This window comes from Triturus cristatus, chromosome 9 (genome assembly GCF_964204655.1).
Source record: "Triturus cristatus chromosome 9, aTriCri1.1, whole genome shotgun sequence".
Lineage (NCBI taxonomy): Eukaryota > Metazoa > Chordata > Amphibia > Caudata > Salamandridae > Triturus > Triturus cristatus.
This window is the reverse complement of record NC_140592.1, coordinates 418,414,421-418,441,199: the sequence shown is the minus strand read 5'-3', so window position 1 is coordinate 418,441,199 and position 26,779 is coordinate 418,414,421. Positions and strand designations below refer to the sequence as shown.

General features: G+C 44.2%; 1 protein-coding gene across 1 annotated transcript in view; it reads right to left on the bottom strand.

Annotated features, from left to right (window-relative positions):
* The window catches only part of LOC146798079 (cytochrome P450 2G1-like), a 1,093,105-nt gene that overhangs the window by 928,336 nt on the left and 137,990 nt on the right, over positions 1–26,779 (bottom strand). The window lies entirely within an intron of this gene.

Sequence of the window (26,779 nt, the reverse complement as noted above, 5' to 3'; positions counted from 1 at the left end):
TCCTTCAAGGGTTTTTATAGAAACTAACAGTTGAAAATAAGAAAAATTGAAAATGAGTTTGAAAAAACAACCATTCGTGCCAACATTTTCACCTGTAACTTCTTCTAAATATGACAGATTTTTTAAAGTAATATACCGTTACATCTGCTGGACGCTTCTTGTTGTGAGGAGACATAGGACTTGTAGGTTTGTGGAAATATGGATTTTTCTGATCAGTTATGTCCCCTATCTTGGACCCCAACGGTTTCATGTACATACTGCAAGTACATGTATGTTTCCTCCAGTTCCAGTTATGAAGACGCAAATACATGTGCGTCCACCGTCAACATGTCCTCTTTCAGATCCGCCATGAATGGGCTGGATATTCAATTCCTAAGTACGAAAGGCCACCGACTTTATATGGCTCAGTTACTCCATTTTGCAGTTCAGGCGAGTAGGCCCTGATTCTGCCATCAAGCCTTTCCCTGCTTTCTACCTCTGACAGCTCCAGTCTGAGCTCACATCTGTATCCCTGAACTTTGTCCTACTCCCTGTGCGGCTAACGGTGCCTGCCTCGGCCGGTCTGCCTGCCTGCCAAAAACTGTATTTCACCTTCAAGTTATCTGCTTCGTTCCTCAGCCGATGCATTCCTGTCTAGTAGTTTAAGTAAACATTTCCTTCAGCTACTGAGCAAAGGGCCCGGCTTCTCTGTCTTCATGCAAGTAATTCATAGTCCTGTCACTAAAGAAAATTTCTGCCCCTACATCTCATGTAGACACTTAGACGCTTGTACACGCACACACAGTCAGTATAGAATAGATTTTGTCCAAGAGTCCTTCCTTTGTGGATAACATAGTTCTTTAAACATAGGATGTTAGATATGATTTGGGATTAGGTTGACTTGACCCCCCAGACTTCTTGTCTCCACATGTAGAGCTAAATGTCAAGTCCCCTTCACCCCCTAGTTACACGTCAATTACACGTCATGCTGCTGCGCGCGCATCTCTGCCAAGTATTTCTGCTGACATTGCGAAATTATTCCATAGATCCACCCTGTGTGACATCACAACCAATGACGTTCCTTTGTTACGCCCAATTACGCCCATTTTCATTACGCATGTAAGATGTTATCTTCCTTATCAATTGTTACGCCTCCTGCATTTGTTTCATTGAAATGTCTGTTCTATAAAAATAATAACTTGTCAATAAAGTATTGTACTTCACTTCCTGAACCCCGTGGTGATGGAACTTGGAGACCACGATTCGAATCGTTCATTGGAATAAAGCCCATTCTGAACCTCTTATACCACGGATTCTGCCTCTTATTTTACTGAGCTATGTTTTCTAAGATTCCGTATCAAATTCAGTTCCGGTAATTAAATTATTTACCACATGATTGGCGCCCGAACAGGGACACTTTCTCATCTCACGCGCCGGTGGTGCGTTGCAGGCCCGGTCTCCTGCCACAGCTGGACGGACAACAACGCGTACCAGCAGGATTTCCTGTAGCTCCCTCCGGTCAAGCGGGGGCGACTGAGGCTGCGATCAACACCCAGACGAGGCGGTGAGAAGTGCGAAGTATCCCGACCAGAGCCTAGCTGAGAGAGCAAGATCCGAGGTATACAGAGGCCCACCAGGTTCCGAAGTCCCGACGCTCAGAGGGTCCGATGTTCCGCAGTTCCGAAGTTTTCGAGTCGAGTCCAGTTCAGTTCAGTTCCGTTTCAAGGCTTTCCGTTCCGAGCTACCCGGTGAGTACCATTGCTGGGGAGGCGTTCTGACGTGCACATAGGTTGTGCCGGTCAAGACGGGTTTGGGTACACAAATCCGGTCTGCACTGTTACAGCAGTGTATCTGTACTGTTTAGCAGTATATCAAGTATTCAGAAGTATCTAGTTATTGCCGAGTGTTTTGCTTAGTGACTAGTTTTTCTTAGATCATCATCGTCATTTTTTTGTTCATTTAAATGCTAAATGTTAAATGTGTCAATACGTCTTGCATATTGTGGTATGAATGACTGTTCATTATTGTGCTTTTGTATTAAGTGTGTTCAAGATTAAGTATCAGATCAGTTGTCAGTATGCCGCTCTTTTCAAAATTAAGACAGATCACAACTAGAAAAGGGGTACTCGAAGAAGCTGTTCCTATTCCTCCTAGGGACACTCCAGGGCACTTCATGTATCACAAACATGGCTTAGATGCCATATTATTTCTTGATTTATGGGTGGACTACACCAAAGAATTACCAGAAAGTCAGAGGTGGCCCGCAGCTGGGACCTGGGATGCAGAGTGCATCATGAAAGTGGAAGAAGAGTTATGGAAAAGGAAAGCTAGACAGTCACAGAAAGACGCCGTTGAGTTATGGCGTAAAGAATCCCATAGACGTACAGAAAAAGCACTAAGACAGGAAGAGAAAAGTAAGGAAAATAAAGTCCGAGAAAATCTATTGATTGAAGAAGGTACACGAGTAAAATCAGAACAAGTAGATAGACAAAGAAATGCCCTCATGAAAGGTATGTATCCCCTTCTGGCCGAAGGATTACCTAAGGCTGCTCCGGAGATACCAAAAGACTTGCCACCCCCTTTGTTCCCGATAAAGGTACACCCCAAAGGGCATCCCAGAACCGCAGAAGATGTTTTTCTTTCCTCATATTTAGATGACGCAGCTCCCGAGTATGCTAACCCAGCACCACATAGACCGTCTGCTGGGGGGGTTCAACATCAAGACCATGTGTCTGTACCTGTGCAACAACAAACTCCGACACAAGTTCCGGCAAGCACATCTGTTTCCGCATCTGTTCTTACAGCTGCCTCCACAGCTTTGCCCACACCCATAGTTGCTGTATCACGTTCAACCAATCCTTTCGCGGCCAGTACCCCAGAGGGGGCTACCGGAGGTGCTACCAGCGTGTATTCTACGCCACCCAGAATAAATAAACTTACTTTTCAAGAATCAGCACATCCGCGTACGCCCAAACTTATAAATACTCGCACGCTTAAGGAACTTCTAGTAGATTGTAGATATGACCCTGTGCCCGGCAAAGAGGACGAAATGGTCCTGGCATCATTACGTATCAGACGAGCTGCGATGTTTTTAGGGAAGCTACCAGGAATGACTATGCATCTAGATAATATATATCATTTTGTCCAAACAGGGCGAGATTCTGAATGTATTAACAGAGCTATGGAATACCAGAAAGTGGAAATACAGGGGGAATTGTTACGTTTTCTTATAAATTGTGTGATCAGAAATCAAGACCGACCGGGGGTAAACCCGGAATTAATGCAAATTCTTACGAAATGGAGCCAGAATATATCAGACGGGAAACATGATAGGCAAGCATGTATAGTAGCCATGTGCCGAAAGATCCGTAAAGAAATAGAACGAATACATGAAGAGAGATTGGAGGTAGACGAGTTCGAACAAAACGAAGAGGGAGAAGTAGAATTTCCCGCAAGAAAGTCAGAAACTATAGCCTATGTAGGTAGAGGAAGATCTTGTAATAATACTAGATGTTTTTCTGATTCGACACATCCGATATGTTCAGATAATAACAAAACTTATCCAACACCTATAATAAATATAAGGTCTCCCGAACATTCGTTCCAAGCCGCTGACAAATTACTCCGAGAACGAAGGGGTAATCACCTACTCGATTCTATGGATGAACAAGAATTAGCTAGGTCAGCCGTTCACTGGATTGACAGTCCCGGAAAATATGGTGATGACACAGTAGCACACACGTTTTTGAACCTCAGCCCAGATGAACAGCGTTTAGCTGGAATTTATATGATTCAGCAACTTCTTATATTATATAAGAACCAACATTCCGATCCTGGTCCCTTACCTGATATATTAACTGAATTACTCACGAATAGATGGAGAGGTTCAGGTACTAAGTTAATTAAAGAAATACTAGTATCCAGAAAGCAGTACATTCTTTTTGTAAGCCCAGACCCTGTCTCACTGCCCATTCAGGAAAGAACGCCGTATTACATGGATAGACAGAATCCCTTACGAGAAGTGCACCCAATAAAAGGCGAGGACAATGAGTTTAAACGTGTATTTGTATATACGCCCATATCTAAAATGGAATTGTTAGAAATGAAAAAAGTGGTACCCAGTCATGACAAAGACCCAGCGGGTTTTCACCGAGAAATTAAAGACATGTTACTCATGGGGGAGTACACCTATCCTGACATTATGACAATATTAAAGGTATTAATGCCTGCTGGCATTTATGAAAAACTTAAGGAAAAAGAGTGGGAAGTGGGAGACCAAAAGATAGACTGGACAGCATTAGAAACCGAAGAAAAGGACCGAACTGCAGGAGCAGGGCTCGGGGATAAAGTTAAGGCACTACCAGGTTTACTAGTACAGGTACTGCCACGTTTATTAACTACTAAAAAGGAAGACTGGGGTGCAATTTCAGCCTGTAAACAAAAACAAGATGAAGACACCAGTGATTTCTATGCCCGATTTGAGAAATGTTTCGGTATAAATAGCGGCATAAAAGCAAGTAGTGAGTCATATCCACATCTGTTTGTGACAAAATTAGTGGAAAATTCCTTGCCCCAAGTGAAGAATAGAGTATTGAAATTCGAGAGTACATGGCAAGGTAACACCCCGTCACAAATGTTACAAATGTTACAGTATCATCACAATAGAATTAGAGATGAACAAGAACATGAACAAAGACGTATGAAAGACACGAAAATGAAAATGTTAGTCTCTCAGACAGTTCCAACTGACGGTCACAAAAAGGGTGTGACACATTCCGGAGATTCAGCAGTTCCTGTAAAAGGGACATGCAATTATTGTAAACAGCCAGGTCATTATGTACACGATTGTCCAGTCCTAAAACGGAATATTGCCGTAGGCATTGCAAAGGAAAGACCACGGCCACTCAGACAGGATCAGAATGAACAAGGAGCTCCGCAACATGCACAGTCCATGCCAGCTCCGCAGCAGTCCATGCCAGCTTCGCAACAGTCTATACAGTTTGTGCCAGCTGCACCAGCGCTGCCTGTTGCTGCCACACAAACTACGACACGACAAATGTATCAGACCGCACAGTATGAATATCCTGAGTATCAACGATACGCATGAACCAGCCTAGAGAGGGAAGTTGACTTACCCCTTATTGAGGTCCCTGTAGATCAAGAAGGACCTTATGTGCACAGTGAATTATTGGGTCAAGACAGAAAATTTTTACTTGACACAGGGGCAAGTCGAACAACAATAAAACGTAGTGAAGTTCCAGGGGCACCCCTCTCAGGCTCACAGAATATTTCCCTTGGTTTTTCAGGAAAACCTATTGTTAATGAAGTATCACAGCCCCTTCCACTTACGATTGGTCCCTTGACACGAACTACAGATTTACTGCTTACTAAATCATGTCCAGAAAACTTGTTAGGTATAAAAACATTGAAAGCTCTAGGAGCGATAATATGTTGTTCTCCAGAAGGAGTAAGGTTGTTTTTACGAGATTTCAAAGGTCACTATGTATCCAGAGACATGGATTCCCGACTGCAGACTTTACCCATACATTTATGGGCACAAGGCCCTACTGATGTTGGTTGCATGAACATCACACCATATCGAGTCACACTAAAGGCAGGAGTGGTACTACCACGAATGCGACAATACAAGTTACCACCAGATGCTGCAGTGGCTTTACTGCAAATCATTGACGAGCTTATTGCCCAAGGAGTGGTTGTGGAAACAGACTCCAATGTATGTAATTCCCCGATAATTCCGATTCTTAAACGAACTGATCCAAAGGCCCCGCCAGTATATCGATTGGTTATTGATTTACGCGAATTAAACAAGTGCATTGTGCCACAATTCCCTGTGGTCCCAGATATCTCGTCATTATTGACAGCCATTGATTCAAACGCAACATTCTTTACTGTAATTGATCTCAAGAATGCCTTTTTCAGCGTCCCAATAGATCCGGAAAGCCAATACCTGTTCGGATTTAGTTTAAATGGACGAAGTTTTAAATTCACACGCGCACCTCAAGGATTTACAGAAAGCCCCAGCATCTATAGCCAAGCACTGAAACGAGAACTTGACAGTATACACATGCCAGTGAACACTGCACTGCTTCAATATGTCGATGATCTGCTGATCACCGCCCGAAGCGAACCTGAATGTGAAAAAGCATCTCTGACAGTTTTACAATTTCTGGCTGAAAAGGGGCACAAGGTGTCCCCTTCTAAGCTGCAATTCTGTGTACAGCGAGTTGTTTACCTTGGACACTCGCTGTCCAAGGAGGGAAGGCAGCTTACACCCGACCGCATTCAGTTAATAGCTAACATGCCAATACCCAAGACACAAAAGGAGGTGCGGGCTTTTATAGGCCTCACTTCGTATTGTAGGCAGTGGATCCCTCAATATGCATTTTTAGCAAAATCACTCATTCAGTTGACAACACAGGAGGCGGCCACATCGACTGTCCTCCCTTGGACTCAGGAACACACACTAGCTTTTGAAAGCTTAAAGAAAGCTCTATGTCAAGCACCTGTTTTAGCGACGCCATGTTACAGGAAACATTTTACACTCTTTGTTACAGAACGAGAAGGTACTGCCTTGTCAGTACTCACTCAGGAACAAGCAGGATCACGCAAACCATGTGCCTATTTCTCTAGTACATTAGATCCTGTAGCTCAGGCTTTGCCTGCGTGCCTGAAATCAGTGGCAGCAACAGCTTTAGCAATTAGACAAAGCGATGCCATAGTGTTAGGACATCCGTTGACAGTACAAGTACCGCATGCAGTAGAGGTTCTTGTGAACCGAACGCAAACACAACACTTGACCATAGCAAGACTTACAGGGTACGAATTAACATTGTTTCAGCCACATATAGAAATCAGACGCTGTAATACATTGAATCCTGCCACACTTTTACCTGTAATCGGAACAGACCCACTAGCTCATGATTGTGTTGAAGTTGTTACAATAACGACGAAACCCAGACAAGACTTGACAGATGTCCCATTGTTAGATCCAGACCTGACGTTGTATGTAGACGGTTCATGTATGAGAACAAGTACAGGAGATTTAGTGGCCGCATATGCAGTTACAACAGATACTGAAGTCATTGAAACCAACTGTATAACTACTTTGTCAGCTCAAGCAGCAGAGCTTATTGCTCTGACACAAGCCTGTATCCAAGCCACAGATAAGAAAGTCAACATATACACAGATTCACGTTATGCATTCGGAGTTGTACATGACTTCGGAGTGCTGTGGCGAGAGAGAGGTTACTTAACTTCTCACGGTACCCACATTCAGCACGGATCCCTCATTCATGCTCTGTTAGACGCAATTCATTTACCCACTGCAATATCGATTATGAAATGTAAAGCTCATACGAAAGTTACTGATATCATTTCTCAAGGCAATGATTTAGCTGACAGAACAGCTAAACAGACTGCTCAAACTCGCACATCCGACATGACAAAGACAATAGTTCTGACACAAACACATTGTATGACGATTAAGGATCCCGCTCTTGACGTAATTGACATACAGACACATGCTACACCAGACGAAATAAAGAAATGGACTGAATTAGGAGGGATCCAAACGGACCAGGGATGGATGACGAAGGAAAAATCTGTATGGTTTCTTCCTGACTCTATGGTCCAAGCTATCATAAACACAATACACAGTCCAGCACATCTAGGAGAGAAAGCTATGCTAGACAGCATTCAGCACATTTGGTTCAACAAACATTTACGAGCAGCAGCTAAGCAAAAAGTCCGTACCTGTATGATATGTTGTCAGTTTAACCCAGGTAAAAGCATCCCCGTAGAACAGGGTGGATTTCAGCCTCCTGATCACCCTTTTGAAGTCCTCCAGATGGATTATATCCAGATGGAACGATGTCGAGGATTCAAATATGTTCTCGTAGTTGTCTGCGCTCTTTCCCGTTGGACCGAAGCATACCCAGTATCAGATTACACTGCCCCGACCACTGCCAAGCAGCTAGTTCGAGAATTCTTCCCACGGTTCGGCTTACCACGTGTTGTCTATTCAGATAACGGCCAGCCGTTCTCATCCGAACTGATGAAACATGTTTCACTTTTGCTAGGATATCAGTGGAAGTTTCATTGTGTACGACACCCCGAGGCAGCAGGTCTCGTGGAACGACATAATCAAACTTTGAAAATCAGATTGTCCAAAATATGTAGAGAGAAAGGTGTCGATTGGGTAGTAGCTTTACCAGTTGCACTCTTTTACATGAGAATGGTAGCACACTCTCGAACAGGGCTATCCCCTTATGAGGTGATCTTTGGCAGACCACCAAATATGTGGGGGACGCCTATACCCCGTAAAATAACTGATGTTGACTGTAATATGCTGACAGATTACCTGGCTTCCTTGATGTCTGCACTACAATCTTGTCGTTCACAGGTAGCTGCAGCCTTTCCTGACAACACTGAGGTGAAACCCCATGACGTAGTTCCGGGTGACCTAGTGCTGGTGAGGAACTTTGACCGAAAGACTCAGCTGGATCCTAGGTGGAAATCGCCACAGTTGGTGCTGCTCACCACAAGGACAGCCGTGAAGATCGAGGGCAGAAAAGGCTGGGTACATTCAAGTCATATCAAGAAATTTCATGGACTGCCATCAGATGTAAATACCACACCTCGTGTGACTTCACCCATTGACTCAAAGCTTCCTTTGGTTGAACTCAGTAACCCGGAACAATACAAATTAAAACTGAGGTCTAAAAAGTCGGACAATTTGATTGTTTAAGTCCTCTCCAAGGTGAAGCGGTTGAATTTGTCTCTGACATGTATCCCTTAGACCTGAACAGAGAAAAAACCCGAAAAATGTTGAAACGACATGCGTACTGTAAATCACTGCGTAGTCATTGTATGGTGACGTTATTAATTTTGTTTTTCTTGAGTCTTATTATAATTACTGCAAGTATATTGTTGCACATATATTATCCTATTTCTAAACATGTTTATAATGTTACTGCTGAACATTCTTTTAGTGACCTACCACCGCATGAATTGTCCTATAGATTTGCGCTGCGCAATAACACTTTCATTAGTATGTTACATCATTCCCATCAGACTAGTAATGCTACCAATTGCTGGGTATGTGGCCGACTCCCTCCCTATCAGAATTATAAGGGAGTTCTGCCCCTCTTTCCCTATCCGTTCACACACAATGGCTCCTGTGGAGCATGTTTTAGTCTAATAAATTCCTTAGATTCGGACACAGCAGTTTATCAAGACAATTGGGTATGGGGAAATTTGAACTTAGTTTTACTCAAAGTCTGCTACCCTGACAAGGAGGGTCGTCCCAAGAGAACAGGAACTGATCTAGAAAATGAAGTATATGGATTAGGTAATTTTACACTTAATCTCATGATTCTGAATGTCGAATCCGAAGTTGCACCAATTTTGCCTGCCATGTCAGTGTTCCCAGCTAAGGGTGAATTGTGTGTAAGAAAGAATGGTTCCATACATATGGGCCATAGTAGATGTACCACTGTAATAGAATTCAGTGATCAAGGCAAGTCTTCATTTAGAGCTTCTCGCCATTCCTACTTCATATGTGGTCAGACTGCATATATGCGCCTGCCTCTAGATTGGGATGGTACCTGTTACATTGGATTCCTTTTGCCACCTGTTTTTCTAGCCCCTCCTGATTACCACAGAAATATTCATTTAGTACACAATAGAGAACGGAGAGATCTCCCAATTGTCGATTATACTGAGACGGCATGGGAAAAGTATGTAGATTTTAATAAAGGCCTCTTTCCCTATATAGGTACAGTTACTAATAGTAAGCTGATACGTAGATTAACTAGGACTCTTGAAGCCGTAGTGAATGAAACTATTGCCGCCCTAGGCAACTTGACAGAGGAGCAGTCTGCGATGAGGATTGTTGTTCTTCAAAATCGTCTTGTCCTTGACGTCATCCTGGCCGATAGGGGCGGAGCTTGTAGGGTCATCGGATCAAGTTGCTGCGTATTCATACCAGAAAATTCGCCATCTGTATATAAAGCTATAACCCGCCTTCATAAGATTGTGAGCCAGATACACCAGAATCCAGGCACTTGGACTTGGTCCGGGTGGTTTTGGAGCGTGTTATCAGCCTGGGGATGGAGAGTTCTATCCTTCCTAGGTATTGGCCTTCTTATACTATTCAGTTGTTGCTTATGCCTACAATGTGGACCAGCGATTTGTGGTCTGTGTGCCACATCGTGTATTCCACATCAAAGTTTTCGTTCAAGATCCCGGAAGAAGAAAGAAGAACAAATGGTGCTACATGAACAGATCAATGGATTAATGAAGATTGATGTCTCTTGAAGGGCAAGTAGGGGACAAGGAGGGAATGTGGAAATATGGATTTTTCTGATCAGTTATGTCCCCTATCTTGGACCCCAACGGTTTCATGTACATACTGCAAGTACATGTATGTTTCCTCCAGTTCCAGTTATGAAGACGCAAATACATGTGCGTCCACCGTCAACATGTCCTCTTTCAGATCCGCCATGAATGGGCTGGATATTCAATTCCTAAGTACGAAAGGCCACCGACTTTATATGGCTCAGTTACTCCATTTTGCAGTTCAGGCGAGTAGGCCCTGATTCTGCCATCAAGCCTTTCCCTGCTTTCTACCTCTGACAGCTCCAGTCTGAGCTCACATCTGTATCCCTGAACTTTGTCCTACTCCCTGTGCGGCTAACGGTGCCTGCCTCGGCCGGTCTGCCTGCCTGCCAAAAACTGTATTTCACCTTCAAGTTATCTGCTTCGTTCCTCAGCCGATGCATTCCTGTCTAGTAGTTTAAGTAAACATTTCCTTCAGCTACTGAGCAAAGGGCCCGGCTTCTCTGTCTTCATGCAAGTAATTCATAGTCCTGTCACTAAAGAAAATTTCTGCCCCTACATCTCATGTAGACACTTAGACGCTTGTACACGCACACACAGTCAGTATAGAATAGATTTTGTCCAAGAGTCCTTCCTTTGTGGATAACATAGTTCTTTAAACATAGGATGTTAGATATGATTTGGGATTAGGTTGACTTGACCCCCCAGACTTCTTGTCTCCACATGTAGAGCTAAATGTCAAGTCCCCTTCACCCCCTAGTTACACGTCAATTACACGTCATGCTGCTGCGCGCGCATCTCTGCCAAGTATTTCTGCTGACATTGCGAAATTATTCCATAGATCCACCCTGTGTGACATCACAACCAATGACGTTCCTTTGTTACGCCCAATTTCGCCCATTTTCATTACGCATGTAAGATGTTATCTTCCTTATCAATTGTTACGCCTCCTGCATTTGTTTCATTGAAATGTCTGTTCTATAAAAATAATAACTTGTCAATAAAGTATTGTACTTCACTTCCTGAACCCCGTGGTGATGGAACTTGGAGACCACGATTCGAATCGTTCATTGGAATAAAGCCCATTCTGAACCTCTTATACCACGGATTCTGCCTCTTATTTTACTGAGCTATGTTTTCTAAGATTCCGTATCAAATTCAGTTCCGGTAATTAAATTATTTACCACAGGTTCACCAACAACCCGAGGAACCCAGAGCCAATAACTGAGCAGCTTCATGCAAGGTTTTTCATTGTGTATATAGCAATTTATTTGGTAAAATATAATAAGTGAAAAATAGGTATCAAAGACACCTATGTATTTCCGAAATATAGAGATTAGAAACAGTAGCTATTTGCACATCTCCGGAATAGTGGGTACCAATACTAGCATGTGAATCATAGGACATTTTTCAAGGTGACTTCTTTTTCACACATTGTCTTACATGTAGAAGGCAGAAATGCACAGGAAGTCAATAGGTAATAACAGTTGATCTACAATTCTGAGTTCCCCTACGCCTCCCGATAAAATGGTACCTCACTTGTGTGGGTAGGGCTAGTGCCCGTGACAGGAAATGGCCCAAAACGCAACGTGGAGACACCACATTTTTACAGTTCAAACAGACCCTTTATTTGAGCAGTGCCTAGCTGTGGATTTAGAACACTAGCTCAGACGGCACCTAGGGAAACCTAAAAATGAGACACACAGAGGAATCCAACATGGGGTGACTTGAGAGGCTCTCACCAGGTTCTGTTACTCAACATCCCTTGCAAACCTCAAACTTTGTGAAAAAAAAAAAACTTTCGTAAATTTCTGTGATGGAAAATTCTGGAATCTGTGTGGATCTACAGAATTCCACCAACCTCACACCCCCCCTAGTCTACCAATAAAAATGGTACCTCACTTGTGTGGGTAGGCCTAGTACCCGCAGCAGGAAACGTCCCAAAACGCAACATGGACACACCACATTTTTACAGTGAAACTGATCCTTTTTTGCACTGTGCCTAGCTGTGGAATTTGAAACCTAGCTCTGCCGGCACACAGCAAAACCTAGCAAACCCAAACATTTTTGAGAACTAGATACAAAGTGGAATCCAGGAAGGGTTGTCGTGTGTTGCTCTCTCCAGGTTTTGTTACCCAGAATCCCTTGCAAACCTCAAACTTTGTAAAAAAACATATTTTCCTCACATTTCTGTGATGGAAAGTTCTGGAATCTGTGTGGATCCACAAAATTCCACCCACCCCACATTTCACGAAGTCTCCTGATAAAAATGGTACCTCACTTGGGTGGGTAGGCCTTGTGCCCGTGTTAGGAAATGGCCCAAAAAACAAAGTGGAAACACCAAATTTTTACAGTGAAAACTGGAAAAAAAATTGCAAAGTGCCTAGCTATAGATTTTGAACCCTAGCTCTGCCGGCACCTAGGGAAACCCAGCGAACCTATGCATTTTTGAAAACTAGAGCATCCAGTGGAATCCTGGTTGGGGTACTTGTGTGGCTCTCACCAGGTTTGTTACCCAGAATCCCTTTGAAACCTCAAACTTTGTACAACAAAAACACATTTTCCTCATATTTCTGTGATGAAAAGATCTGGAATCGGCGTGGATCCACAAAATTCCACCCACCCCACATTCCACAAAGTCTTCAGATAAAAATGGTACCTCACTTTTGTGGATGGGCCATGTGCCCGCAGCAGAGAAGGACCCAAAATATATTGTGGAGAAATCAAACGACCTGGTTTTGCAAGGGGGTCACCTGGGTTTTTGGCCCCAGGCTCGGAGGGCATCTAGGGAAACCTACCAAACCCACACATTTCTGAAAACTAGACACCCAGCGACTCCAGGGAGGTATGGCTTACATGTACGCACCAAAGTTTTCCTACTCAGAATTCCCTGCAAACCTCAAATTTTGCTGAAAAAAAGTTACATTTTGTCAAAGTTCTGTGCGCGAAAGTTGTGGGATCACCAGTCTGATATGAACTTCCTGGATCACTGACAAAATATCGACAGACCGAATATCGAGGTACCAAAATATCGATGCAAAAATTTCGAAGTCAAGAATATTGACATCCTATCTACATCATTGTAAGTACAAACATATAGAAAAAAAATATCGATGTCAAAAATATACTTGTAAAAAATATCGTTTTGTTCAATGTAAAAAAAATGTAAAATAAAGTAAATAATACATATAATTAAAAGAAACATAGTTAAAAATAATAAAACATGATTAAAAATAATAACTAATACATATGGGGCCAATTCCGATGTCGGACGGACTCTGTCAGGAACCGTGACCGACCTAGCCACTGTTGTCGGTCACGGCCCTGCAAGTACGATGTGACCGAACCCTGTTTGGTCGCAGTCGTATCCCACACAATAGGAGCATGCATTCTGGGCGCTATGCATGCCCGCATTGTGCAATGGAGGGGTGCAGTCCATCCCTGCAACCAGGGTGCCTGATACCGGGTGCAGGGATCTACACAGGGGCACCATAGGTGCCCCCAGGCCACCATTCGGCGGCCTCGCACCCATGGGGGCCCTACTGGGGGCCCCCAAAGACAGTTTCCGACTGCCTTTTTATGCCGGAAAGACCGGTATGAAAAGGCATTGAGAAACTGCCATCGTACTCCCTCAGTCGTAAAAAGGTGGCCGGGGGAGTACTGAAGGATTTCCGGATGTCGGATGGGCTCTCCGAGCCTGTCATCAGCCATCCAGAAATCCGAGTCGGATTCCATTCCGACCAAGCCCATCGGAATGACTCGGTCAGAAAGGACTCCGGCCAGTACATTCCTATGCGGGCGGAAGGGCTCCGAACGTCGTTCAGAGCCCTTCCGAACAGAATCGGAATCGTCCCCATAATGTTAAAATAAATTAAACATATTCATATTTAAAATAATATCACAAGGCTCGTTCCAAATTTCTTTTCAAAGCTGTAGGAAAACAAGCGCAGACCCAAAGTTTGTGCAGATTGTTTTACCACCAATTCAGTCTGCCAAATATAAAATAATATACATACTTACTCCACAGAGTGCAACAGTTGGGAAAGTGTTCGATAGCGTAGCGGTAAAAATTACTATTCCAACTCCGGAGAGTGCAACAGTAGGGAAAGTGTTGTATAGCGAAGGGGTAAAAATGACTATTCCTAGTCCAGAGAGTGCAACAGTGGGGAAAGTGTTGATTAGCATAGGGGTAAAAACCACTATTCCCGCTCCAAAGAGTGCAACAGTAGGGAAAGTGTTGGATACCGTAGGGTTTAAAAATAACATACTTATACATTGAATAATTGTTGTAATTAAATAATGATTCATTAATAAATTACCAATAAATTACTTAAAAATACCAATAAATTAAAATTAATAATTACTTTAATAACATTAAATTACTTCCCACCCTATTCCCCAATAAACACACAACCCACTACACATAACATTTCACACAATTAATTTGATTATCAATTAATCAATTAATAAAAATTAATTGCCAATTAAATATTAATTAACAATACATTTTCAATGGCAATAAATGATAATTAATAAAAAATAATTACCAATTAATAATTAATTACCAGTAAATTAATTATCAATACCCAAAAATAAAAATTAATGTTTACTTAATTACAATTAAATCACTTTCCACCCTATTCCCCTATAAACCCACAGCCCGTTCCAATAATAAATTATTACAATTAATATAATTATCAATTAATAAATTAATACAAAATAACTACCAATTAATAATTAATTACCTATAAATTAATTATCAATACCAATAAATAAAAATTATTAATGACTTAATTACAATTAAATTACTTCCCACCCTATTCCCCTATAAACCCACAACCCGCTACAGAACTAAAACGCAAAAGTTAATTAAAAATAATCAATAATTCCTAAAAATTATTATTTAATTTACTATAATTAAATTACTTCCCACCCTATTCCCCTATAAACCCACAACCCACTACGGTATTAAAACATATAATTTGCTTTAAAAAAAATTACTAACTTCTAAAAAATGTCTACATATATTTTAAAAAAACAGTACAATACTTTACAAAAATATATAGAACACATACATATAAAATACATACTAAAATACATAACACTAATATAAACATTGATGTTATTAACATCAATATATTTGCTATCGATATTACTAACTCCGATATTAACAGAAACAATATTTCTTACCTTCAGTTCGATATTCTGGTCGTCGATATTCTTGATGCCGATATTCTGTCCATACGATATTTAAAACTTGATATTAATGTAGGTCGAAATTAAAAACTTGATATTATGTCTGTGCACCAAATTTCCTACCACCCAGTGTTCCCTAAGGTCTCCTGATAATAATGTTACCTCACTTGCATAGGTGGGCCAAGTACCTATGACAGGCAAGGGCGCAAAATATATTGAGGTGATGTCAAAATTACCAATCAAAAAACAACCTGGTTTTGCAAGGGGGCACCTGGGTTTTTGGCCCCAGGCTCAGCGGCCATCTAGAGAAACCTACCAAAACCACACGTTTCTAAAATCTAGACACCAGGGGGAGTCCAGAGAGGTATAGCGTGCATGGATTCCCCAATATTTTTCTACCCAGAATCCCCTGTAAACCTCAAATTTAGCTGAAAAAATCTTACTTTCCACATATTGTTGCATGGGATCACCATGCCGGCACAAATATCATACCACATAGTATTCCCCTCAGTCTCCCGAGTAAAATGATACCACGGGCCCACTAGAAGCTAGGGATTATTTTTTTATATTTTTAGAGGTGGGGGCATTGGCATGCCCATCTTGGGCAGCCGCCACCCGTAAATTCAATGAAAAAAAATCCCTGGCGTGTAGTGGGCTTTCGGGGCAGAAAGACTGTAATTTTGCGGGGTGGGGGCATTGTCAAACCCATATTGGGCAGCCTCCACCCCTAATGTAAGTGGAAGAAAAAACCCTGGTATCAAGTAGGCTTTCTGCCCCCCGGGGCAGATTGGGGGCTCCTGACCCCATTTGCCCCCTAGGGGGCAGAAAGACTGAATTTACATGATTAAATTTGGGGGGAGCAAAGGCCCTTGCCCAAGGGGTCACTCCCCCCTCTCTGGTGCCTAGTGGTTGGATCACTGCTTGGGGATAGCCTCCTGCGCATGTTGAAAGTAAAACTGAAATGAGCCTCTCGGGTCATTTCTGTTTCGGTTTCACTCAAATGGAGACAGCACGATGTGCACACTGTTCGTCATTTCAGGGAAACCAAATAAACAGCTTCTGGAGCTGGGGAATGTCTTCCCAGCTCGTGAGGCAGTTGGGGGCAAAAAGAAATTCTTCGGGTGCCCGCACCAGAGGGATTTCAATTGACAGTGTGAGAATGGCCAGGAGCCGTCCTGCGCACACGCCCACCCCATCTCAGGACGGCTCCCGGCCGTCCCGAGCATGAAAGAGGTGAAAACAGGCATACAGATCACTGCCTACAAGACCAAATTGACTGAGATCAATAATGAGATCAATGAAAACCGAGAGTACTTACTCAGACTGAAGATAACCAAACTACAGAAGGACATCAAGAAGTTTGATAAGGAGCAAATCTACCCCTATCTTAGAGAAGACTATGTTGGAGTAGGAATCTCTTCATCCAACAAAAGTACATCATCTTGCAGACGGTACTCATCCTCAAGCAGTAACTCCAGTACGAGCAGGTGAGGAAATAGAGATACACGACACAACCCACAAATGCCACCATTGATAGGCTATGGGATACCACCATACCAAGGTCCCTATGGGTTGGCACCCCTACCAAATGTGCAAAAGGACCACCTCAATCTTTTCCCTAACCCTTTTATCCCCCTCCAATTTTAGGCAGAGGCTGGGGCAGAGGACGAGGAAGAAGAAGAGGAACCCAACAAAAACATGTCCATTAGCCACAGACAGAGACCTCCCGACAAACGAGGAGCCAGGCGACCAGCAAGCGAAGCTGATAGTCAATTTATCTACCAGATCATTATCAGAGATGGAAAAGAGTTTCCTACGCAGCGACCTTGGCTTCATACCAACCCCGAAAGATGACAAATTCAGAACCACACAGGAGCTGCATCGCTTCTCTAGAAAGATCCGTTTGTATGCTTTCTTTTTGGAAAAAAACAATTTTTAGAAACACAGATTCGTACCTTCACAGCCCCTCTACCCTCACTCCCACAGCGGAGATGGTTCCACACGAGGTCTTGACTTTTGAACAGGCAGTACTCAGAGATGTGGAAAGATGTACTTAGAAGTTTCTTTTAACCTCAACATGGCAGCCATACAGACCCTAAGTGTTGATAATTCAACTACCATAAAACCACCAGACAAAGGAGGGGCTATAGTCATTCTGAACACAGATGACTATACCTTGGAATGTAATTGCCAACTGTCCAACTGCGACTACTACACCCCCATTAGGGAGGACCCCACTGAATATCTGAGCACTTTCATTAGCTCTATGGTTTTCTCAGCAGAATCACAGTGTTGGATCAGCAAGAAGGAATTAGCCTTCCTTATCAATAACCACCCCATGACACCGTATTTATATACCCTGTCCAAAATCCACAAGAATACCAGAGTCCAAACAGGCAGACCAATAGTATCAGGAATCGGGTCTATGCTCAAACCACTCTCACAATTTTGTCATATCTATTAGAGGCCCCTGGTGACAAAAACCATGTCCTTTCTCTGGGACACAAGCAACTTTCTGAATATCCTAGAGGACCTGTCAAATGATGCCCCTATTTATCAATTAATTGTCTGAAAAGTTTCAGCGCTCCCTCCATCATCTCATTGTGTTTTCTCTGTTTGCCCTAATTTAGCAGGGTATGCCCAGACGTGAGTCTCTTGCTCACTTTGCCTCTGGATTCAAGCTAGCCTGAATGATATGGGGTGTTACCTCGAAACTGGTCCCAAGATGTTTGTTACCGGTCCAGGGAAGACCTGGTTTGGCAGTTTGGGTTGGACTGTACCCATGAGGCACAGGGTCAAGACTGATTTGCATATTGCTGTGTCTAAACTGGGATGATGAAGTGAGCTAAAGAACGATGATGGATTCAACCCAGATTTTTGACTGGGGGTGAGTGTCTGAAAAGTTTCAGCACACCATCCATCATCTCCTTATGTTTGCTTTGTTTGCCCTAAGTTAGACGGGTAAGCCCAGATGTGGGTCCCTTGCTCACTTTGCCACTGGATTACAGCTAGCCTGGCTGATGAGGGGTATTACCCCAAAACCGGTCCCAGGATGCTTGTTTCTGTTCCAGGGAACACCTGGCTTGGCAGTTTGGGCTGGACTGTACCCAAGAGTCAAAGGGTCAAGACTTATTTGCATATAGCTGGGTCTGAATTGGGGAGGCATGGTGAGCTAAAGAACGATGATGGATTGAACCCATATCAGTGACGGGGGTGATTGTCTGAAAAGTTTCAGCGCTCCTTCCATCATCTCTTTGTGTTTTCTATTGATCAATTAGTCACTCTAGACGTAGAGGCTCTTTATACAAACATACCCCAGGATGCCAACCTAGAAGTGATAAAAACTATCCTCATGGCAGAGGAGTGAACCTCTACCACCCCAGTGAGCTTTATTATGGAGTGTGCAACCATAGTATTGAAGGAGAATCTTTTCCAATTTGAGGACCAACTGTATCATCAGACTCAGGGTACCTCTATGTGTAGCACCTTTGCCACAAGTCTGGCCTGCCTCTACATGGGTGACTTTGAGGCAAAACACATCCTTGTGGATAGTAACCCCTGACAGACCAACATCCTTGTGTGGTGTAGTTATATTGATGACATACTGATGCTATGGCAGGGTACCACAACTATATGCCAGGATTTCAGTGTATGGATTTACACAATGAACCCGTATTTGAGGTTCAGCAAGAATGTCTCCAGAACTCCCATTCCTTTACCCCTAATTTCACTCACAGGAGGACATCTGCAAATGACGATGTACAAGAAACCAACAGAAATCAACAGTTTACTCTGATAGGACAGCCACCATCCCAAACACGTGCGAGACAACCTTCTTTATGGGCAATTCCTACGCTTGAGTCATAATTGCAGCACCATCAACAACTATAGACAACAAGCCCAATCCTTGAATACGGATTTAGTAGCAAGGCAATCCCCTGAACACGTGGTGCAAAGAGCCTACAGGAGAGCTAGGAATAACAATAAAAAGGGTCTACTAGAACCCCGCAGGCGGGAATCCACTGACATCATGACCTGTTTCAGATCCTTTACACCACAATCTAATCACACAAAAAAATCATTAGGTAACACTGGGAAATATTACAGATGGGGGCCATGTCTGCCGCCAAACCCCGGTTTGCTTAAAAACGAACTGCAAACATTAAGGACATTATCGTGCACACAAGACCAACCACTGCTATACCAAGACAGCAACAATCACTGTGGGGTCTACCCCTGTCACCAGCTATCACCCTTGCAGATCATACAGTGCATGTCCTCTGACACGTCCCTCTAAACAGATCAATCTGAGCCCTACCGACACATAGATTCAAAAACCCCACACCAACTTCAGCACGAAGAACTGCATATATGTCATCACATATCCGTGCCAAAAACGCTATTTAGGGATGAATACAAGAGCAGTCAAGACCAGAATTACTGAACATCGCAGTAATGTGAGGTGCAGTAGGACTATGCTGGGAGAACAGTTTTGGTACCCCCTACACAGGTCTACAAGATGGCATACTATGGGCAGCGGTGGCACGATAATACCATGTACCACCCTGTGGTTTTGACCCCTCTCTCTCTCCCCTTGTTAGCCTTCCTAGGCCCTTTCATGTGCCCCTGTTATGATCTTGTTTGAGCCTTGTCGCTTTGCCACGCAGTACCCACCATGGCCCCTGCGGCTTCTTTTCAATTTTCAAATCCATTTTTGAACTTTCATCACTATACCTAGTAGAACCATCCTACTGCACTACCGAGTGCACTTATGGATAGAGGTTTGATGGGTATCATATTTCTTTTCCATATTAACGTAAGCAGAGCCCTGACTACCCAGTCCACCAGGGGACCGATGCCCCTGCCAACACGTATCCGCCACACGCCCAACGAGTCTACTGCTAGATGTTCAACTTACAAGAGTTGTCACAATAGGCGGCAGCATACATCCATATGGGTTTACACAACTTCGTTTGGAACAATCCCAAGATGGCCCCAATATCTGAGATCCCAATATGGCGCCCTTGCTTTGCCGGCCTCTAGACTAGGTTCTCGCTCCAGCTCTCTTTTTCACATCCACTACACTAGGGTTAAGATCCCCACCCGGTCGGCAGCACACTACATTCTGTGTCAACCGGGCGCAGGGTAGGTTCCATACCCTGAGGAGCGCCACTTGCAGTAAGTACCTCAGCGATCCACCCCCTGGAGTTGCCAAGACCCGCGGCCACACTTCTGTGTGAGTGAGCGTTTTATCGAGACTCGGACAGCCCCTCTTTCTTCTCCTTAAAAGACCTGGACTCCAGTCCCAAGCAGTCTCCTCCATTTGGCTGTTCCCGTACCTTACTGCGACTGTGGGCCTTGCAATCGATTTGGCCAATTACAAGGACCTAGGTCCTTTCTCCTTCCTCTTTGGTTTTGCTACATCCCTCCATTGCATTTGAATGCTAACAAGCACTTCCCCACTCCCCTCATGTATGTTGGCAACCCAACCTAAGCCCCAGGCTACCCTATATGACGCAGCATTAAATCTTCCAGGCTCCTTCCTTTACCACTGCGCAAACACCCGGATTGTCACGAGGGGGCCAGTAGCTCCCCCTTCTAGGTAAGCCTCTACTCTAGTTTACCAGCCCGTGACTGGTAACCTGTGCGGCTGGGCGATGGGGCTAAATGCGTGGTAGAGCACCCCTACCATGGTGCACCTTAACCTCCTTCAATGGCACAGCCCCTTGTCTTTCTAAAAAAACGCTATCCTTACGGTATTGCACAATGTATGTTTATGAAATGAAATGCATGGCTAATAAACAACCACCGTTCTGAATGATGCAATCATTTATGCAACTATTTAAGTTTGATAAAATTGCATTATCTTGTTTTATGTCCATGTTAGATCTGGGGGTCTCTAGTTGGCAGAGGTAAGCACCTTAGACCAAATAGGGGCCCTTGCTTCTAGTCAGGGTACAGGGACACACACGGTAGATAACCCCTGCTCACCCTCTAGGTAGCTTGGCTCGAGCAGTCAGGCTTATCCCCAAGGCAATGTGTAAAGTATTTGCACGTAACAACCACAATGACCCCCTAGTACACCACAAACGTAGACCACACAGGTAAGTATATCAAAAATATAACTTTATCTAGTTTCAGCAGTGGCAATCAAGTATCAAAGGGTTTGCACATTACTTGCTTTCTTGCGTTGTCAAGATCGTAAGAAGATAGTCTCTAGTCTCTTTGTGTGATTCAGTACTCACGAAAAAGAATCAGTTCGTAGGCTCTTGGTGTTTAGATAGCCACGCTCCTCTCAGGCTTTTCGGTGCGGGGCTTCCCCAGCTCCCGAGCGATGGACCAATCCGGTCGCGGCTCCCTCGACGAGCCTCCAGTGACGACGGCGGACGTCACTGGGTGTCAGCCAATCGCAGTGCGGCTCAACCGGCCAAGCCTCCGCCGCCAACCAATCAGGTCGCGGCCTTCTCGCTCTTTTCTCCGCTGCTTTGCGGAATGGGGAAACACAGCTTCGAAGCGATTTCGGGCCCCGGGCCGTGGCGGTGAATTGCGGGCAGGATGTCTCGAGGCACCCCGAGTCAGCGGGTCGATAGAGACACCGCCAAGCTTCGCAGCAGCTCAGGGGACGCCCATGATCTCTTGGCCACCGCAATACACGTGCCGATAAGCACGTCGTTCTTTTCCTCACGGCAGTCGATTCCAGGCAAGGGTCAGCGCGGCGCTCTCAAGCAACACAGAGAGCACCTAGCGCATTCCCCGGGGCAGATGTTTAGGAACTTTGCAGAAACAGCCCACGATCCTTGCAGCACACAGCAGCACAGAGGGAACACAGCAGAGTCTTGAAGTCTTGGCAACCTTTCTGTCCCTGGGTTGCAAAACAGGAGGCCAGCTCTTCTCAGGCCCTTGGAGATTCAGTGTTGAAGACACAGCACACAGCAAAGTCTTGTCAGGTCAAGTAGGCAGGGCCACAGCACACAGCAAGGCCCCTTCTCCTCCTCAGCTTCAGTTGCACAGCAGAACAGGTCAGCCCTTAGAGCACACAGCAAGGCAATCTTCCTTCAGTTCTTCAGCAGTCCGTCTTTCAGCAGAGGTTCCTCTTGATTGTAGAATCTACCAATCTGTTGTCAGGGGTCTTGTACTTATACCCCTAAAAGTCTTTGAAGTCTTTGTGCAAGTGGGTCCTGAGCCCGGTCTGATCCAGTTCTGGGTGTTGCTGGAGCACTTTGTTTTCCTGGCTTCTGCTTTCTTTTCAGAGTGAGGGGCAGAGTCGTCAGCCGCCCAGCAGGAGGTGGAGCCAGCAGTGTGGCAGGCAGGCACAGCCCTATTCACTCCCAGGTGCTATCTCGTCCCTCCACTCTCCTTGCAAATGTCGCCATTCAGCAGAGGGCTGACTCAGCCAACCTCCTGGGGGATCCCCAGCCCCTGTCACTCTCAGGCCAGACAGTCAATCCACAAGCATGCCCAGGCACACAGAAGGGTCAGACAAGAGAACAGCTACTCTCTAAAAAGTACTATTCTCCAACTCAGGATTTAAAAACAACCTCTCCTAAAAGATGTGTTATTAAATGCAGAGCTCAGGGATATCAAACACTCATGTCTTATCTTGTTCCTATGAGAAGATAGGCTGATAGCCATTGGCACCAGTCTCCCCCATGTTAGCCTATGGAGCAAGATAACCTTGCAGCAGTGAACACACAAAATGGCCGTTGTTCACTACCAGAACATGTTACCTGCACCAGTACATGCTCTACCTTTTACATACACTGCACCCTGCCCAGGGGGGTACCTTGGGCCTTCCATAGGGATGACTGACGTGTATAAAAAGGGAAGGGTTAGGCCCGGCCAGTGGGGACACTGACCAGGGTGACATGGCAGTCCGGGGACTGCAGGCAGGCCTGCGGTGGCAGGCCTGAGACACCATTTTAGGGCTACTCATGTGGGTGGCGCAATCAGCGCTGCAGGCCCACTAGTAGCATCTGTCATCACCAGCCCTGGCACACACAGTGCACTTTACTAGGGACTTCATGGTGATACAAATATGCCAATCAGGTATATCCAATCAATATGACATTTTACACAGGGAGCACTTACACTCTGGCACTGATTAGCAGTGTCCAAAGCATCTAAACCAGCAAAAACGAAATCCAGCACAGCGTCAAAAATCCAGGTAGCAGAGGCAAAAGATAGGGGAAAAACCCACGCCAAGGATGTCAGGTCTAACAGTCCACACATACATGTCTTTCTCACCTGTATGTCTGACATACTTGTTTTCAATGTGTCCTGCATTATTCTCCTACCTGACACGCCACACCACGGCATCGATACCCCAAGTTGCCACGGTGATTCAATTGTGTCAATATTTGTTACCCCTCCAAATGTATCCAGAAGGTACCTCATGTACCTAATTATGCTGGACTACATCACAAGTCCATTCTTCAGGGACGTCACTTTACAAAGCACATGTACAGAAACCATCCATGTAGGAGTAGACGAGGATCCCTTGGTCCTGACGAAATGCTGAGATCCCTCAGACTTTAAATAGGCATGAAACAAGTTAACCCCCCTCACTGCACATATACCATTTTGAGCTTGATAGTTGTAATCCTCCTCTCTAGCTATGACTTCATAGTCCGTGTTTTTATTATAGCATAAGAACCTAGTCAATAAAGGATATCTTGTGGGTTCCTTATAGCGTAGATTAGCTCACACTTGCACCTTCCCATCTCTACTCATAATACTCTTATGCCCCCTCAAACTTCACATCTGCAATAAAAAAAGACCTCTGGAAAAGAGACCCTTTGTGGGGCCCGTTGGGCTTTGCAGAGCCGGCCCAACGAGGAGCTGCCCGGTGATGAAGCATAACACCTACTGGATTGTGTGAGGGCTTTTGCTCCTTATAGGAGTGCTCCCCCTCTGTTGTCCTCTCAACCTTCTGGCACCTGGGACACTACCCCATTCTCTCCCTAAGTCACCCCCCCCCAGGAACTGCATACCATGTTTTTTGACACTCGTAAACAGGGGCACGTATGCTGGACCTATCAAACCCCAGTCCCTCTCTCTGTGATTCATGACTAAGCTGTGCAGCAAGAAACGGCAAATTACTTGGCATCATACAGGACATTTTTACTTCATTATTTTGCAAATTTTTCAAATAGTAATACTGTCTGGGCGATGATGCCACCTTAATAGTACCAGTTTAACAACCAAATTTATAAATAAACAACTGAAGGATGACAAGCTAACCTTTGCAAATGGTCTTCAAACGTGCGGGAAGATATCTCCACGTTTTAGTAACTATTGATCCATTTGACCTAGAAACATGCTTTTGTTATAATCTGTGGATTATGCAGCAGATGATGGTTCATGTGGCAAATGCGGCAAATCCTTAATTACGAGGAAACAAACCTACATGCACAGATATGCACAATTCCAATGGCCCTGCCTATGGGGCATTTCTGCGTAGCCTGGAGCCATTACGGGCCGGGTTTTAAAGCCCAGTGCTGTTGCCTCTGTCATTTTCCCCAGAAACTTCAAGGTTAATTACAGCAGACACAGAGGCTTGAAGGGCGATGAAGGGAAGGCGATGGAGAGAGAGATTAGAGAGGGAGAACAGCCAGGTGCTAAAGGAGCAAGAGAATGGATGAAAAGAGAATCAGTCCCACTCGCTGTGCTCAATGAAAAGCATATTACAACGCAGAAACCTCTTTCAAGGCAACAAGGGCCCACTAGAGCAGGTTAAAAAGGTGGAGACACAAAGGGCAAATTGATCTTCACCACTAAAAAGAAGTCAAAAACCACAGTTGTCAAATGAGCAAAGATCGAAATATCAAATATATGCAAACAGCTTGCAAAGATGTCAATTACAGAACAAAGTGCCTGCGCTTAGGAATGAAATAAAGATCAACACATTCACCTTTGAATATATTACTGAATAACACGCCCTTTCACACAGTGCCAAATACTGTTATCAGCGCACTGACATCATGGACAAATTCAGTAACAAATCAAGTACAACTATTAACAAACAGCAGTGGGCAAAACAGAGTACAAAGGTGCACACTACTAAAAGCTAAGCCTTTAAAACAACAGTGGCATATACAACCCTCGTGTGTGATACACAGTGTCATGGCTAACGGACTTGAGCACATGTCAACTGATGCCAACAAATAGGATGGCAGCTGTGTGGCATGCAGGGCCAGATTGGTCATTCTACCAGTCTGGTATTTGCTTGGTGGGCTACAAACTAGGATCCAGCTTTCAGAGCAGAATGTGCTGCGGTGAAAGAGCCACACTGGCAAGGCGTAATTTTAGTTGTACCATCATGAAGTGCAGATCTGATTTGATAATTTTTTACTAGGGCTGATTTTGATGTCAAATCCCTCTCTGATGGCATGTCCCAGTCGTGGATGTTAGTGAAGGCCTATATTAGATTAATTCAAAAACAAATATACTTAGTTCAATCAATGAATACACATTGGAATTCTTGAAAAAGTGATGGAAATACATTTCTAAAGCACACCTTCTAAGGGAAGACTAAACGCCAGAACCCGGGGTAAGGGTACACACAAACTGAGAAGAATCACAGAAAACATGAACAGACTGGCTCAAATGGAAGAAAACAACCAGACAAACAGGGCGATGGATGGCACACTGGGCAATGTATGGAATCTAATGCCTCATTTCAACAGAAAGGTGGCAGCATTATTTGCACAACCCACCCATACTAACCAAAGGCCTTCAGGCAGTGTCCTGAAAACAAAAACAACCATCTACTAGCTAACTGGATGACACGATCACTGGGGACTGGAATAGCAGATATGCCAATGTAGCTAGCAAAGTACAGCACCGCACATACACATATATCCCACCACACAATTTTGTTAGATGTAGTCATGACTGGATCTCAACAGGATGAAGCCACATCAAGGCCACATGTGAGTGCAATCTGCCGATCAGTAACAATTCCACTCCATGCAAGCAACATTCAAGTATAACGGGTATGGAGCCCACCAAGACAGGACCAGCTATGTGACAATGCCAGCAGCGCTAAACCAGGCACCATTTTGGCACAATATGTGATGTTACACTCCACCAAGGCTCGACCTAAACATGTGAGAACGCTCTGAGCCAAACCGTTTCTTCTTCAACAAGTCAAAGGACCTTTGTTGTAGTCTGAGAAGGAAAGAGGTTATTGACAAAATTAGATGCCGTGAACAGTGTGACCAATGTTGAAAAAGGATTGAATATC